The sequence below is a fragment of the Bidens hawaiensis genome, unplaced genomic scaffold (genome assembly GCF_021521415.1).
Source record: "Bidens hawaiensis isolate Kalapana, Puna unplaced genomic scaffold, B.hawaiensis_p1.1 tig00015291_1, whole genome shotgun sequence".
In the NCBI taxonomy this organism is placed as follows: domain Eukaryota; kingdom Viridiplantae; phylum Streptophyta; class Magnoliopsida; order Asterales; family Asteraceae; genus Bidens; species Bidens hawaiensis.
The window spans coordinates 566,311-583,010 of NW_027492362.1; the positions used below are offsets into that span (position 1 = coordinate 566,311).

The 16,700-nt window shown below is 40.7% G+C and overlaps 1 pseudogene; it reads right to left on the reverse strand.

Annotated features, from left to right (window-relative positions):
- Positions 1-8,424: 8,424 nt before the first annotated feature.
- Positions 8,425-10,175, reverse strand: LOC143548865 (F-box protein SKIP2 pseudogene; annotated as a pseudogene).
- Between the last annotated feature and the right edge of the window lie 6,525 nt (positions 10,176-16,700).

Consider the following 16,700-nt stretch of genomic DNA (forward strand, 5'->3'; position numbering starts at 1 on the left):
AAGTTGGGTCATCCCACTAAATGAAAGTGCCGGTCCTACCCGCACAAATCATGATAGAGGAAACCGAACTAACCTATTGACAACCGCGCGTCGAACGGTTAATTTATTCAAAACACTGAGATGCCGGTTTTCACCGCATAAATAAGTGTGAAGAAATCGTTGCGTGTGGACGGCGGCAAAACCCGCGTAAGCACAAAAAACAGATGAGGACAACCTTCACGTAGGTCAGTTATAGGTGAAGTTCAGTCATCCCACTAAATGAAAGTGCCGGTCCTAACCGCACAAATCATGATAGAGGAAACCGAACTAACCTATTGACAACCGCGCGTCGAACGGTTAACTTATTCAAAACACTGATATGCCGGTATTCACCGCATAAATAAGTGTGAAAAGTCGTTGCGTGTGGACGGCGGCAAAACCCGCATAAACACAAAAAACGGCAAACCTTCACGCAGGTCAGTTATGGGAGAAGATCGGTCATCCCACTAAATGAAAGTGACGGTCCTACCCGCACAATCATGATAGAGGAAACTGAACACTAACCTATTGACAACCGCGCGTCGAACGGTTAACTTGTTCAAAACACTTGGAAAATTGCTAAGTTAAAGTATGCACGAGCGAATCATATATGGTTTATGCGGCAAAACAAGTGCCACATTAAGCTATAATATGCATGAGCAAGTCATATAACGTCTATAAAGCAAGTCATCCAGTAAAAGTGGCGGTCCTACCCGCACAAAGATTTATACATTCCATAAAAATTCAAGTATTACAAGAATGGCCGGGTATCTACTCGCCTACAAGAGTGTAAATCTATACAAAAACATAAACCTATCCTAACAGAGGGAAGGGATCTAAAGGTTCAAGCTTCAGGACCACTCCCTCCAAACCCACTTGTACCCGCACCATCAGTTGGCTGTGGCGGTTCAAGGAAGGTCTTGAGAATGGTTAGCCCATCATCAGCAGCAGCAACTTCGTTCACCTTCTCCACCACCGGGTGCGGGAAGGCGGCATACTAGTTCACTGCTTGGTCATATACAGCTTCAGTATCCACATCATATAAAGGGAAGTTGGAAGGCGGGATGCCCTTCTCAACGAACCCTAGACCAAGCAGGAAGCCAGCCTTTTCCCCATCCTCATGAGAAGCGTTAAGGGCTGCGCTCATGGCATCGTCATATGATGTGTCCGTGAAGACTCGATGCACAACCTACAACAAGAAAAAATACCAAGTATCAAAACCTTTTCTAAGTACAAAGGAAAGCGTAAAGACGTTATGAAGCTAAGCTTACCTGCGACAACGCTTCTCGTAGAAGCCATTCCTTGGTAACCAGAGCCTCCTTGAGGGCAGCTTGAGCTTGGTTACGGGCGCGTTCGGCTTCACTTTTGTTAAGGTTGGCAAACAACACTTCCTTAGCAGCAGCATCTTCAACGCCCTTTAGCTTACGCTCAGTATGGTCAAGCATACCCCTCTGGTCCAAGATCTCTTGAAGCTTCTTGGCGTCTTCCATGGCCAAGGCGTCATGAGCCTGCTGGAGCCTCTCTAGTTGGGCTTTGAGCTCCTCATTCTCGGCGCGCAGAGGCTCCGCAACAGCTTCAGCCTTGGTGGCCCTCTCGGTTGCGTTCCGCTCAGTTTCCTTAGCCAACCGAAGCTGTTCGTTAACAGCTTGGGTAGCCTTGGAACGGGTCTCGAGACGGGCCTGAACTTCAACCTCAAGGGCCTTGAAGGCCTTCTCCTTCTCCGCAGCAACGGCGGAGAATCTCCTGTTCTCCTCCCGGATAGCCCGCGCCTGAGCTACTTCTTGGATACGAGCCGCCTTTAACTTGTCGTTTTCACGACAAAGCAGCTTGACTCGCGGCTGCATCCGGGCAAGGAGAATTCGAAGCTCGTTTGTCAGCCTAACCTCCTGGTAGCTCGACATAGCTTCCCCCAGCGCCCCACTTGGAGCGGCGTGGCGCGCCCACTCGACGCAGTCCACAGCCGTCCGAAGGGTTGTTCCTCGGCGGATGTTCCAACGTGGAACATACACTTCATTGAAATCCGACACTGTAAAAACAAAAAACAGTTAGGAAAAGATGATATATAAAAAAAAAAAAAAAAAGAGGCCAAAATAACCCTACGCACCTGTAGGGTCGACAACAGGCCGATAGCCACCAAACTCATCACCTGAACCTAACGGATATCCATCCAAGAGGTCAGGCAGATGGGAAGGAGGCAGAGATTGGCTAGACGCCCCAACCCCAAACATACCTGCTGAACCGGCCGGGGGCGAGGTGGTCACCGGTGCCGGGGGCACGGTTGAAGCCGCCGTCGTAGAAACCAACGGAGGTGAACTCACAACCGTGGTCGCCGTTGCGGAAGAGCCCGCAGAAAAACTCACCGCCGGCTCAGTGAAGGAATCAGTGAATATGGCACTGACAGCCGGCGGAGACGACGTCACAGTTGGAACAGGTGCCTTAACCGAGTGAGCAACTGAACCAACACTTGAAGCAGGCGCAGTCGCCTGGGTCATCGCCTCGGGTAGGTTGACCAAACCTACCGTCATGGGTCCAGAGGTGCTCCTCCCCGCTCCACCCTGGAATGCGGTTGCATCCACGCCTGCATGAAAACATATTTAAATATAATGGCGGAAAGATATGAAGTTAAAGTTAAAGTTTACACTTACGAGTCCTCTTGAGCTTGAAGGTGCGAATAGGCGGGGACGAACCCGATGGAGCCGGCCTCTTCACGCCGGTCACCGTCGTACTAGGCTGCCCGGAGGTGACAGCTGTCTCAACCTCCAGAACAGTGGTCTCATCACCACTAGGGTTCCCCGCCACCTCTTCACTCTCGGTCTCTGACTCTGACCGATTCCCCTGATCGGCAGTAGAGGCAACCTTCGCCTTACCCTTCCCGCCAGCAGCCTTCTTCTTCCGCGTGAAGAAAGGACCATCTGCGGATTCCTTATCAGAAGATGACAAAATTAGAGGAATTCCAGCAGAGGTTTGAGCATTGACAGGGCGAGGGTTAAATAACTCCTTACCTGGCCGCGTGGCGCTCAGAATCGGGTGGCCCGGCGGGTAGACCTCCACAAACCGATCCGCCGTTTGCTCCAAGATGGGCAACTCGTTCTCATCAAGAGCACGGGTACCCATCCGAGTGAGACCACCAGCTTCCCGCGGATGCAGGAGCGATTGTAGGTCGTTTCCCTCTGAAATAAAAAAGAGAAACAGTTAGAAGAAAAACCCTAAATCAGCAAAGAAGACGGAGCATACCGTAAGGGATAGAGTTCAAACCGTATTCGAGGACAATGGGAATCTGTGGCGCCTCCGCCCCAGCATCCTTCCACACCCGGCTCATCCCGAGCATCAGCATCCCGGACTCCGCAAAGCGGTAAACCGGAGACTGGACCCGGGAAATCTTGGAGAACCATTCCGCCTCCTGGTAGTTGGAGGCGTGAAGGTTCGGGAGAGCTCTCCCGTTCTTGAACGTCATTGCTATGGGGACGATGCGAGCGGAGATATAGAAGAACTCCCGCTTCCAAGACCGAAGACTGCGCTCGGTAGCGCAGATCTTCAAACCCTTGATCCGAGTGACCAAGGTATACCACCCCTGGATGCACCTCCAGGAATAGAAGGTCATCAGGCGGTCGCCATGGGGATCCACGCCCAGAATGAGGCACACCCATTCAAAATGGCGAACCTTAGCGATCGCCATCGGGTGCACCTCCGTCAAATGTACACTGTGTCTCTCCAGAACACGGTATACAAACTTCGTCAATGGGAACCTGAGATTCCCATAGATGAAGAATGCAGCATACACCCCTATCTTGCCCTTGGGGGCATCGTACACCGTCTGATGAGGCTTAGGAAACTCAGGCTCGAAAGGCTCGAGAATGAACTTCCTAACAATGTACCGGTACAGGTCGACGGTAAGAGCACACTGGCACTCACCAGCAGTACTCTTATCGTCCTTATCAGAAGTAGACGACGGATTCTCGGCATACACGTCAGACTCCTCGGCGGTAGCCTCAAGATCATGAACGGAAGACATGTTTTGAATGTAAAGAAGAACGATTTCAGGAGAATGCTCGACAGAAAAGTTAGAGTATTCGCCGGAAATCGTTTAGGAGAAGAAGAGAGGTGAAACTGTGAGTTGAGATGCATCCTCTCCTCCCTTTATATACTCATCGCAATGAATGCGATGAATTTAATGCGGAAGAGAGAGGAAAACGCAGGTGCAATGAAACTATGACACGTGGAATATGCAAGCTGGCAACAACTGTTGACAGGACGCGTGCCGTAAACTTCGCGGCCACGCGCCTGAAAACTCGCGCCCACGCGCCTGAAAAAGCGTCTGGAATGACCATATACTGTCACGTCGCCATAACTTCCTGCACATCCTGAAACTGTCAGAAGAAACCGTCGGACGACGTTTCAACAGTTTTGACTGTTCTTATCCTTTCATCAACTCTTCAAATTTCAAAAAGATTCAAAAAGATTCAAAAAAGATTCAAAAGTAAGCGGGACCATACCCCTTACCTTGGCAACCAAGTAACTATAAGACAGGTGCGAGTACAGTGTTAAGGCAAAACCCTTCACATACTTAGCACCTGCAGGGAATTGAAGCCAAGAATACCTCGGCAACCAAGTAACTATAAGACGGGTGCGGGTACAGTGTCAAGGCAAAACCCTTCACATACTTAGCACCCGCAGGGAATTGAAGCCAGGAATACCTTGGAAGTAAAGTAACTATAAGACGAGTGCGGGTACAGTGTCAAGGCGAAACCCTTCACATACCTAGCACTCCGCAGGGAATTGAAACCAAGAAGGATCTTCTGGGCCATGCTTGCGGAAACGGGAATAACATCCCCGCATAGCGGGAACGTCGAGAACTAGATTGTTTGAAGCTCCAAGATGGAATTGGTTGTTTAACATAATTGATCACTATGTTCAAAACTACCAAAACCTCATGGAGAATCTACACAAGTGGAACTCAACGCTCCTGACTTGCGAGGAGGTTACAGACCTACCCGCATCATACCCAAAGATCAAGCAGAAAAGTCGGGAATTTCTGCATTTGACATTAGGACTTCCGCGGGAAGAATCCCCATGGAAAACCTTAAAACTAAACCCTTTTCAAAACCCCTTGCTTAAGTCCAAAAGTTCACCTCACTTATTAACAATTCATGAGAAGAACATTGGACTGGGGGGACTTGAAGATGTAGGTCCCAGCAGAGCCCAGTTGGACCCGCAAGACTCACCTCAAAGAGGGACGTCTGCGTAGTTGGACCCGCAAGACTCACCTTCAAGAGGGATGTCTGCGCAAAGACCAAACTCGCAAGACTCACCTCGAAGAGAGACGTCTGCGCAGAAACCAACTGGATCCGCAGGACCCACCATGCTCAGAGACGTGACGTCCTTACGCGCAGTACGCAAGCTATTCCCGCAGGAAAAGCCTCCCAATGGTCGACGTACTCCGCCTGTTCCCGCAGCAACGGATACTAGCCATCATGGAAGGCTACCCGCGCAGCAAGGCTACACGCACAAGGCACTTAACTCTTAAATAATTCAGTAGTCACCTGAAGAAGGAGTGAGCAAGCCGGGAATACTCCCGCCCAAAGCCGGGAAAACTCCCGCCCAAATGCGCCAGTCCGTACGATACTGGAGGATCTTTTGTACTGTACCTGACGAGGTATGGACAAAAGATCTGACCAAAGCTGCGACAGCTCACTGACAACAGTACAACGAGCAGCATGCTCTATTACTTAATGTCACTATCAGCCGCTGCCTACTCACCAACCTGTCGTAGCACGTGCATAGCCTGCAGTTGGTGGAAAAGGAATAGTACACAGCCGGCCTGGTCACTATCAGCCGCTGCCTACCCACCAACCACCAGCATGGCATGTGCGTAGCCCACAGTTGGCAGAACAGGAATACTATTCAGCCGGCTGTACCTTCTTGGAAACCTACCTTCGGCTATAAATACTCCAACACCTTGGAATGGTATGGAGACATGATCTTATCTCATTATCTTATCTTCTCTAGCAATCTCTTAATATACACTTATATTCAAGAGCAATCTAGTCTGATTCTCACGCCGGAGGGTGGTCACAAGGAGGTACCCCCCCTTCTCAGTGACGAGCTCACGGTGTCTGTTTTGCAGGTCATCAGAAGAACCATCTTTGCCGGACCTAACCCCTCGTGGGAAACATCTACTTAACCCCCAGATTATCCGTAATCTGCCCGGGGTCACTTAGTGTTTCTTCAGTCAGAAAGATATATCTATATCTATTTACGCCTCTAATATCCCCTGTTTTTTATAGCATGGTGTACTAAAATAATATACTAGCAAACTTTTGTGTCGAATGGAACGTGAATATGTGTTTCATGCTCAGATTCATGTGTATAACACGATTTTTTTGGGTTCACATCGGCCTGAACCCGACATAAGTTTTACTTGGCTAAAATCTTACAAATGTTTTCGTAGGCTCTTCTGAATATTAAACAAGATTTGGTGAAGGAACACTCCAAAGATGCTGAGGAAGAAGCCGGATATTCTGACACTCCAAGATTTCTTTTAACATTTAATATGATACACAATTTTAAATAAAGTTCTTTAACCTCAATGTAACTCTTTAATATGTGCACTTATTCTGTTAGTTATGTATATTTATATTATATATATGCTCTCTTCTCTCAGGATAATTCGGTATTACAAATTTTGTACCTATTATGTTCAGATAGTCAACTGATAAGTTTGAATTCAGATCACATGTTCAACTTATCTGGTCAAAGTGCAAAACTGAAAATTGGCTGCACATATTAGTTCTAGGTTGCTGCATTGATAATAATGTTCAACTACAAGGTTTTAATTAAATTGCTCTTTGGAATTTGACCAAGTTAAAGTCGGTCTTACCAAATCAGTTTTAATGGGTTAACTAGAGATGGGCTAATAAACCGGTTAACCGACCCGAAAATCAAACCGAACCCGAGCCGGTTTGAAACCGATTATGTAGAAAACAGTTTGGAACCAAATGAAAGCATGGGTTTGAAACCGGTCAAAATCCGAACCAAAACAGATTGTAACTTATTCAAGAAACCGGTTTCAACCCGAACTGGAAACCATGTAAACTGGTTTTGACCATTGTTGACCAAACGGAACCGGTTTCAACCCAAATCGGTTTTGAGTTTTAAACTGCTTTTGCACCTCTTTATGCAACATCAAATATATCATTCTTAGGTTCCATAATTTGTAATACCGGTTTTGAGTGTTCATGTATATTTTTTTACAGTCATGGCCTTCACAAGATTGATCAAATGTAGTAGTTGTGGGGAAGACTAACCGAGCTAAGTTTCGAGCCACGAGTCGAAAAGACAACTTTCTATACGATCATTGTTGGGATGAACAAAAACATGAACACTTTTGTGAATTAAACTATCAACACAATCTTTTGTATCAATTACGTTCGTTGAGTTAAAAAAAACTTATACGTTAGTTTTCTTGGCTAATGTTATGCAAGTTTGTATAGTATCCTAAATTATACCGAATATAAGTTTTGCTATATAAATGTGTATCATAACGCGCCGGAAATGCTACCGGCCAAAATCCTGTTGTGTCCTAGCAAACTTATGCAGGGGCATGGTGTGAATGTGTATTATGTATTATGTAGAAAATTGCTAGCAGGTCATAGTGTCATACCTCTTTGAACATTTAGTAAAGAAGCAAACTTGTAATTAAAACTTGCTTCTTTTTTATGTGCCATGTGGTTTGTTACTTTGTTTCAGAAAACATCCTAGCCTTTTACGTCAAAAAGAAACAGCAAAAAAGGAAAAAAAAACAAAGGAAAACATAAACAAGAAAAATAATAATAAGGGAAGAAAACGTAAAAGAAAACGTAGGCGGCAAAACGTAAAAAAGAATAGATAATTTATCATTTTTATGTATGGTTGTGGTTACCCTCTGTTGTTCGTTTTAGTTTGTTTGTTGAAAATTTAGAGAGATATAACGAACCAGATTGTTGCCACCGAATGCCCATCATGTGCCTGTCACAATGCACGGGTTTCTCTAATAGTACTATACACACACATATACTAAACGCAATAATGTTGTCGTATGGCTAATAATAAAGGCCAAATGACCGTTACGGTCAAGCAGTTGTTAAGTCGCCAAGCCACTGAACCAGAACTGATTTGACTGAATCTTAAACCAGCCGACTTGCTTTGATTTAAACTTTAAACAGTTTAATTGTTTATAATGGTTTATGAAGGCTACAAACTGAAAAAGTTTATTCATTTCAGTACGCCAGATGCAACTGTATGCAAAAGCTCAATAAACCAAAACAAAATTAAGCACAAACCAAATGAAGTAATCGGTAGATCTCAAATTATTCTTCATAAACACAACTACTATGGTATACGAAGTAATTTGTGTGGTGTCCAAATTACTGCTTGTAGACTACATAATAAAACCGAAAAACGAAAAAAAAAATAATAAATTTTGATAAACTCTAAATGTAAATTTAAACAGTAAAATAAAGTCACGAGCCACCGCTGGAACTGCTGTTGCCACCTGACCTCCCGAAAGCGCAAGCCGTGCGACTGAAAACACCAAAAAGTGTCTTGAAAAAGGGCCCTCGATTCGATCTAGTAGCCAATGGCTCGGGTTGAGCATCAATACCATGGTTCATTGTATCTAGGACCTCCACCAGGTCAGGTTGAACATCAACACCATGGTTCAGTGTAAGTGTAGCTGGGACCTCCAGTACCGGCTCTTGTTCTGCATCACTTTCACTTGTGGTTGCATACATGCTTTCAGGATCATCATCCAATTAAACCTCCAACTATCCCCGCCTTGCGTGCAGCCAATTTCCAATTCCACCTGAAACATATTTACATTCCTTCACCTTAATCCTCATCAAATTAGGACAAGCATAAGCAAAAGCCTGAATCCCTATATCATTTACAGGGCAAGATCTAATGCTGAGGCTCTCCAATGCAACACAATTAAACGCGATACATAAAACTTCCCTATCAGAAACCGTGTCACGGTCACATAGCGATAATCGCTCCAACTTCTTGCAATTCACTGCAATCTCACGTAAACCAGTCGTCGTAGGGTTTACGCCAATCAAACTCAGCTGCTTAAGGTGCACAAGGTGTTTAACAATCGCCATCAAAGCATCATCTCCTATTCTGTCCGCCTTCCAGCTGTGGATACGAAGCCTTCTCAAGTAATGACAGCTTTCAACGACCGCGATCACTCCAGCATTAGTGCAATCAGGAGTCTTATCAACATGCAAAATTTGCAAACGCGGACAGTTTGATAACGCAGAGAGACCGATATCACTCATGTGAACTCTCTCCAAATGGACTTCAGTAATACGATTATCAGGATTAACAACAACCGATTCCAGTACATTATCCCATGCAGTCGTGCAACTAATCAACTTCAACGACTGCAGTTTCTTGGAACCAGCAATTAACGGTTCGAAGAAGAAGCAGTTGGCAACCTCAGTAAGATGTATGCATTTGAGGGACAAAGCAACTGCCCCGGGACCGATTAGCTCCAGCCTCGTTTCGTTGAAATTGTGGAGGTGCAACCTCTTAATTGCTAGCTCTTCAAGAGAAGTACAGTTGTTGAGGAGTGTGTTGATTGCTTGAACGCCAAACAAACAAGATCCACACGAGAACTTCTTCAACTGCTTGCAGGAATGGGCTAACGCCTCCATACCTAACTCGGTAATGTTATTGCAGCCACGGAGCTTGAGGTGCGTGAGTCCCGGGCAATGGGCGGATATTATAGCCAATCCGTTGTCGTTTATGCTTTGGGATAAACGATCGCAGCGTAAAGAGAGCTTCGTAATCGAACTGAGCCGTGAAAACATTGGCTGGAGGTACGGAAAGATTGCCAATTTGGCGTTGAGTGTGAGACGGTACCGGGTCTGGCCTTCGAGGAACAGCCACCTCCTGGATACAAGAGAGCAACGCTTGCGGTCTCCAGTGTCAAGGTGGTGGAAAATTATGGATAACATATCATCCGGAAGGAAAGAAGTATGGTCGATAGGACCGGTTGCGTCCTCGACAAAAATCTTCGATCGGGTATGATCCCGGCGGAAAGAAGATGGTGTTTGAGCAGTGGACCGGCGGTGGGTTGATCCCAGCAGCCATGGTGAATGGGAGGAGGGTGATTGCCTCATAACATTCACGTACTCTTCAGGTGGAAGTTAAATTGTTGGCCATTCTTGAAGCTTGAATGATGGCTTTTTTTTTATGAAAAACATTACATGTGATGGTGATTCTTGGAGCGAGGTTCTTGCCCAAGAAGCTTCAAAAACACGTTCTTTGGAGAGGTGGTGGGCTATGGGTGGGTTGGGTTAGGTTTGAGTTAGAAAAAAACATACAGTATTATTTTCACATTTCATAAATACTGCACCAGGTATAAGTTGGTAAGTTGACACTAAGTGTCCAAGTTATAATCTTCATACTTTAATTTGAGCGTTTTATTTTCACAGTTTCAAAGTCAGACGTTATGTTTCTTTATTGTAAAAGTCAAAACGATATGTATACATGGACTGACTCACGCTATTACACAAATTGATGCCAATGTAGGTAGTTGTGAATCTGTCACTTTGAAAAGTCTTAACTTACCCTTTTGCTCAAGCTGCGGTCATGAATTAAGCACTTTCCTATGAAAAGGTAAAATCAAAATAACCAAACACTTTCTTGAATGGGGTTCTTTTTACTTTTGGATTTTGGAATAAGTATATGTGCCTTAACTGACTGAATATTAAGTTAAAAAAGAACAGAAGTCACTTTTGAAATGATTTTGAGAAATGGGTCAAACATTTGAAAGGAGGATTCATGTACAAGACCTATCTGTCAACATCAACTTTCAACTATTACGAATTCATTATATGCACTCACCCCTTCATTTCATCACTCACAATTCTATGACTTACAATCAACATCCATTAAATTATGTTAAAAATTCTTTTAGGTGGAAGTTAATTGTTGTTATTATTATTATTTGAATTGCGAGTTATTGTTTGCTAGCGCAAATGTTACAGACATAGAAATTGGTTTCATTATGTCTAGATGAAGCATTCATGTCTTCAATACAACATGTTAATTCTAACATTTATAAAAAGCTGCGTACTTGTTGATAGAGAGTAGACAAAAGCATACATAGCTTCGTTTATAAGATGAATAAAGGTGCAAAAGTGATTTAACACGTAAACATGTAATAACTAAAAAGCAGCATCAATTAAATAAGAAACACTTTAGCATAAAGGAAACAAACTCAAACAATAGATAAAAAGATAAAGAAAGTCATACGAATATGAAAAATGACATGACACCTGAATAACAAATACATATATTATGAATATTGTATTTAATAATCTGAAAACAAAACAATTAATGAACCTCTACGAGTACAAATATACAAACAACTTATTGACTTTGACTATGTGAAGTGTAAAATTGAATATGTGCTTGTAGTGGATCAACATACAGGCAAGTATTACACTAATGCACAGAGTTTATGATTCTAATATTATTTTCTTCATAGGGAATTCCTTTTCAAATACAATATTATTTCAAGACTAAACTTTTGTTGATAGTAATTAAACTCTTAATTATAATAACATATGTAGGAATAATCTGTATCAATAATTCTACTTTGAATACTCTTGCCATGACATTTTCTTTGAAAAAGCATAAGTCAATAATAGTGAATTTCATGGATAAAAACATTTTTAAATATGCTATGCAAAGAACACAGATAAATGAATTAAGACTTTTTAAAATCTGTTATGCAGAGAACAAAGATAGTAAATTTGATGCCTAAATCAAAGGGCGAGCAAACAATAGGCCTACATACAAAGTGCATACTAATGAGTACCATGATAGAAGTAAAATGCATGTTTCGACCTCCAACCATACTTTGAAATCCCCCATCGAGAAATTGCAACCTATTATACTCAATTAAGTACCAAAGAGCAGGAAAGGAATTACCAGAAAGGGCAAAAGCTTTTAACTTTATTAATATAATTAATACTCAATTGCAGAACCAATGTAGGAAACGAAGCCAGACAATCGCAACCTACTTTACTCAATTAAGCACAAAACATAAGAAATTACCCGGAGAAAAACGCAATTGAACCCACCAAATCACTGAATCTGCAACAAAAGACCGACGTATGAACAATTTTGCAAAATCCCAGGAAACCTGCAAAGAAAGCACACATGCAATTGATGGTGAAAGTAGATGAAATTGAATAACGCAATGGTAGGGGTGTTCAAAACCGGATATCCCGAGTTTCAGATAGTCAATTTCGGATATCCGTTCAGATAATAAAACGGATATCCTAAATTTAAAAACAAAAACAAAAAAACAAATCTGAATTTCTTGTGTTTATACCCACTTTGAACATCAAAACCCATCAGAATATCATGAGATAAATCTACTTTCACAAAGTAGCAAAGTAACAGCCACCAGCTCAAAGTCAATTACCTATTCAATCAACCTAAAATCGGTTCTTGTGGCTGTGGATATGGTGGAGAAAGCAAGAACACTTCCATTGAATGTGAGAACTCAAGAGTGACCACCACCACAACACTACCAAACGACCAAGTGACCAACAACACTGATATGACTTATGAGCAAGCAACTAGGTTAATTAGGCTTAGATGTTTTTTTTAAGAAATTAGGGTTCTAGCCTTTAGATATGTTATATATGTTTAAATAAGATTTCGGTCCGAATTATCCGAAAATTTTAAAAATCACTATTCAAATCCGAAATTTCGAATTTTCGGATTTTGTTGAACACCCCTATCCCCAATGGGCCACCAAATCCTCAACAAATGACTGTGAAAGGCATGTGCACTAACAGGTGGCTACTCAAAAACGCTTTAAGCACTTGTAACTGACGCTTCGAATATCGTAGCAGTAGAACAGTGTCAATTTCTCTCATAACTGTCAAATTCAAATTAATATATATATATATAATGTAAATGGTGGTGAGGATTTGACATGTTTTTGGGTTTTCTTATTGGAAATGTTTATAAATATTTTGAAGAATGAGTATTTTTCTGATGTGACGGATGACAATGCATAATTTTAGGTGTTTTTGTGGTTTCTTATTGGTGATGCTCTTAGGTGAATGTGAACCCTTTGAGATACTTTCCGATGTTTATATAGCTATTTGGATTTGAAGTGTGACTAGAGTAATATGCCCACTATTTCTTACATTCTATATTTTTTTATTTAAATGTATCTAATGGTTTTGACTTATCCTTTGAATTTGAGTAGGGTGTTACTCGGGTTGTGTTTGAGGGTTGGTGGGTGACATGAACATGACATGAACCCGAAAGTCGTGTTAGTCACATGAAACCCGAACACAATCTGAATTTTCACGAGTTTAGTCAAACACGACCCATTTGACTCGAAAATTTTTAATTATTTATTTACTGTTTGTACATATTAATACTTTAAACTTACATTTTTACTAAAATTTACAAACTTATATAAAACAATTACGTATTGATCATATAATGTTATGTAAATTTCATTGTCTTAAATTTTGGCTAAGATGCCAACTAATTTAATTAATTACATAAAATATTTAATATTTAAAATTTAAAATAAAAAATTAATTGGTTAAATTGTTAACTTGTGAATTGACTTGAACACCCGTTTGTATCAAACCCACAAATTTCATGTTAGGTTTGTGTCATATTTTCTTAGAAATATACAACATTTCTATGTCTGTAAAGTTGGTTGTATCCATCTTTGAAGCAGGGTTGGCTCAACGTTTTTGAAGACCTAAAGTTAACTAAAATGTTTAGGCCTTCTTTCTAAAACTATTTGCTATAAACCATCCTCCTTTACCCAGACTTTGAAACAAAGACAATAATAAACTAACAAATTTATAGTTAGCGGGTTCAGTTTTTGCTGCATTTAGCTCGTATTCGGGATAAATACATCCCTAATTTAAAGGCAAGTAGATATATTAAAAGAGTAACGTTATAATGTTTTTTCTCTCTTTTTAATATTATAGATTTTTGCAGGATGATTGGATGAGGATATCAGACAGGATATATGTGGAATAGAATATTGAGCCTTAATTTAGTTATACATATGTGCTCAAGTGTTGGTAGCTATTGTATTTTAGAAATGCGGTTGGTAGGTTTTTTTCATTCAATTAATTAGTTTTCATCGTAATTTATTTTCTGGTTGTGGTTTTCGGGGTGTATACAAAGTTTGGACATGCAGCGAAGTGTGTAGCGAAACCTTCGTACTAGATAAACTTGAGTCACGCGTATAAGTTGTTTTCCAAAGTATTTCGACTTTTTATTTTTTGGGTTGCATGGAATAGATTTAGGATGATTAAAAAAACTAGCCTTGGCATAAAACTAAATTTAATTACAATGTTTGATGATGATGGTTATCGGCTTATGAAATGGTTACAAGCTTCTAGTCTCGCGGTATCTAGGTGTCCCTCAGGCTCATGTGGTGGGTTCAAGCCCTGATGAAAGAAGTATAGATTTAGTAGCAAAAATAATGCCATCATCTTTTGATTAAGATTGTAAGCCTATCATGAATGCCCAAAAGTGATTTACATAGGTTCAACCAATTGCCAAAGCTACCGCCGCATTGCACGGGTTCTACAAGTATATGTAGAATAATGAAAACCCCGTAAGGTGTAATGTATTATTGATCAACTATATATAGGAGTACAATTTGATAAATACAAGGAAACATAATCAAATAAAATCTCCTAATTATGGTAACACTATTATACTAAAACTCTAATAATATGTTCTTCTACAATATTCTCTAACATTCCCCCGCAGTCAGAGCGGTAGGAAATCGGACGCTCAGACTGAAGCGCAAAGCTTGTGAAGATATACGACCGGCTGTCACGTAGATCAGGAACTCGATCGGTTATAGGATCTATGAAGATCACTGATGACATGACCGTGGTCAGGCGGCTAAGCATGATGACAGGAGCTTCGACTGCGAAGGCAGAAGCTATGATTGAGTCGGCCGAAGTAACGACTTGACAGCAAAGAAAAAAAAATTATATATTCCGAAGAATAAAACCGAATAAATAAAATCTAATAATATATAAAAATATATTTTTTGTACGAAAAAAAACTAAGCTAAAAGGAAAAAAAAAGTAAAATATGGAAACAACTCCCAAAGAGTAGCAAAAAAGAATAATAAATAAATAAATAATAAAAACTAGAAGTTTTTATGTTTCACGAGAAGAAAGAAAAAGAAAAAAAGAAAAAGCAAAACAAAAACTAAATAAAAAAGGGAAAAAAATAATAAAAAAACCAATAATTCAAAATCAAAAGTGGTTCTCCGGATTTAAAACGTGGTAACACATGTGTTACGCTCGGAACCGAAACATAGAACCGGATAGTTGGCGGTGCATGAGGAAGCAGTGGCTTTTACCTTTGTCGGTAGGTGTGTCAGTGTTAGATAAAAAGCGGCGACCAAAGATAGATCGTAGACCCTTAATCTATGGCGGCGGTAGATCGTAATCTACACCGGCGGTCGAAGCCAATTATATATATGTACAAACATCCCCGGGGTAGGACGAGAACGAGAAGAAGAGACAGAAATAGGCCACAACCCTAAGGCTCTGATACCATGTAGAATAATGAAAACCCTGTAAGGTGTAATGTATTATTGATCAACTATATATAGGAGTACAATTTGATAAATACAAGAAAACATAATCAAATACAATCTCCTAATTCTGGTAACATTATTATACTAAAACTCTAATAATATGTTCTTCTACAATATTCTCTAACAGTATATATATACCATAGCTAAAGTTGTAAAACTGTTAGTCTGTTACAGTGGATAGAAACATGTAATTTTGTTTGGTAAAGAAAACTCGAGATTAAGATTCTTAAAAATTTGTTTTTATTTATAAGCAAGAGTCACATAAACATATTCATATTTCATGGTTGAGTCAAGTTTGCTTGTTGGAAGCCTACGAAATGGCATTTCTCCCAAACAGAAAAATCCAACCATGCATTTGTTGAAGACTAATATATTATGTTGGCTAGCATGTTTACTGAAGTCAATCTAAAAATTACATTGGCAATATTAGACATGGTGTTTCACTGCTTCTCATGACACACACCAAACATCTATTGGCTTTAGATTACTCTTGTTAATATAACCATATAAATAGTAGGCATAAGCATAGTGTTGAGATCTATTGAAAAAGCAAATGAATAATAAGACCTCATAACTAAATATTTTATAATATGTTGAGATCTAAGATTTTACATATTGAGGTAATGTTTTTGAAGATTTTTTTTTTTAATTTCCATTTATTGACATATTGTGGCTATCTAAAAATTTACTGCTTCGGTATTCTTTGTCACTAAAAGATAATATTTCACCTAGTTTAAATGTCGGTTTAAAAGTTTAACTCGTATATCAAACAAGCAAGGATTCATATACACACACAGCAACGGAAATGATTAATAATTTTAAATATTTTACCAAAGCCAAAATACTATGCATTACGTTAACTATTAGCTAGGTTGTCAGCTTGATGACGTATTGAAGTCAAGGTGACAACCTAGCTAATAGTACGGGAAAGAATAAAAGTAAGTATCGGAAAGAATAAAAGAAAGAAAATGAAAACAAATGTAGCTAGAAAGAAAAAAAATCGAAAACGAAAACAATT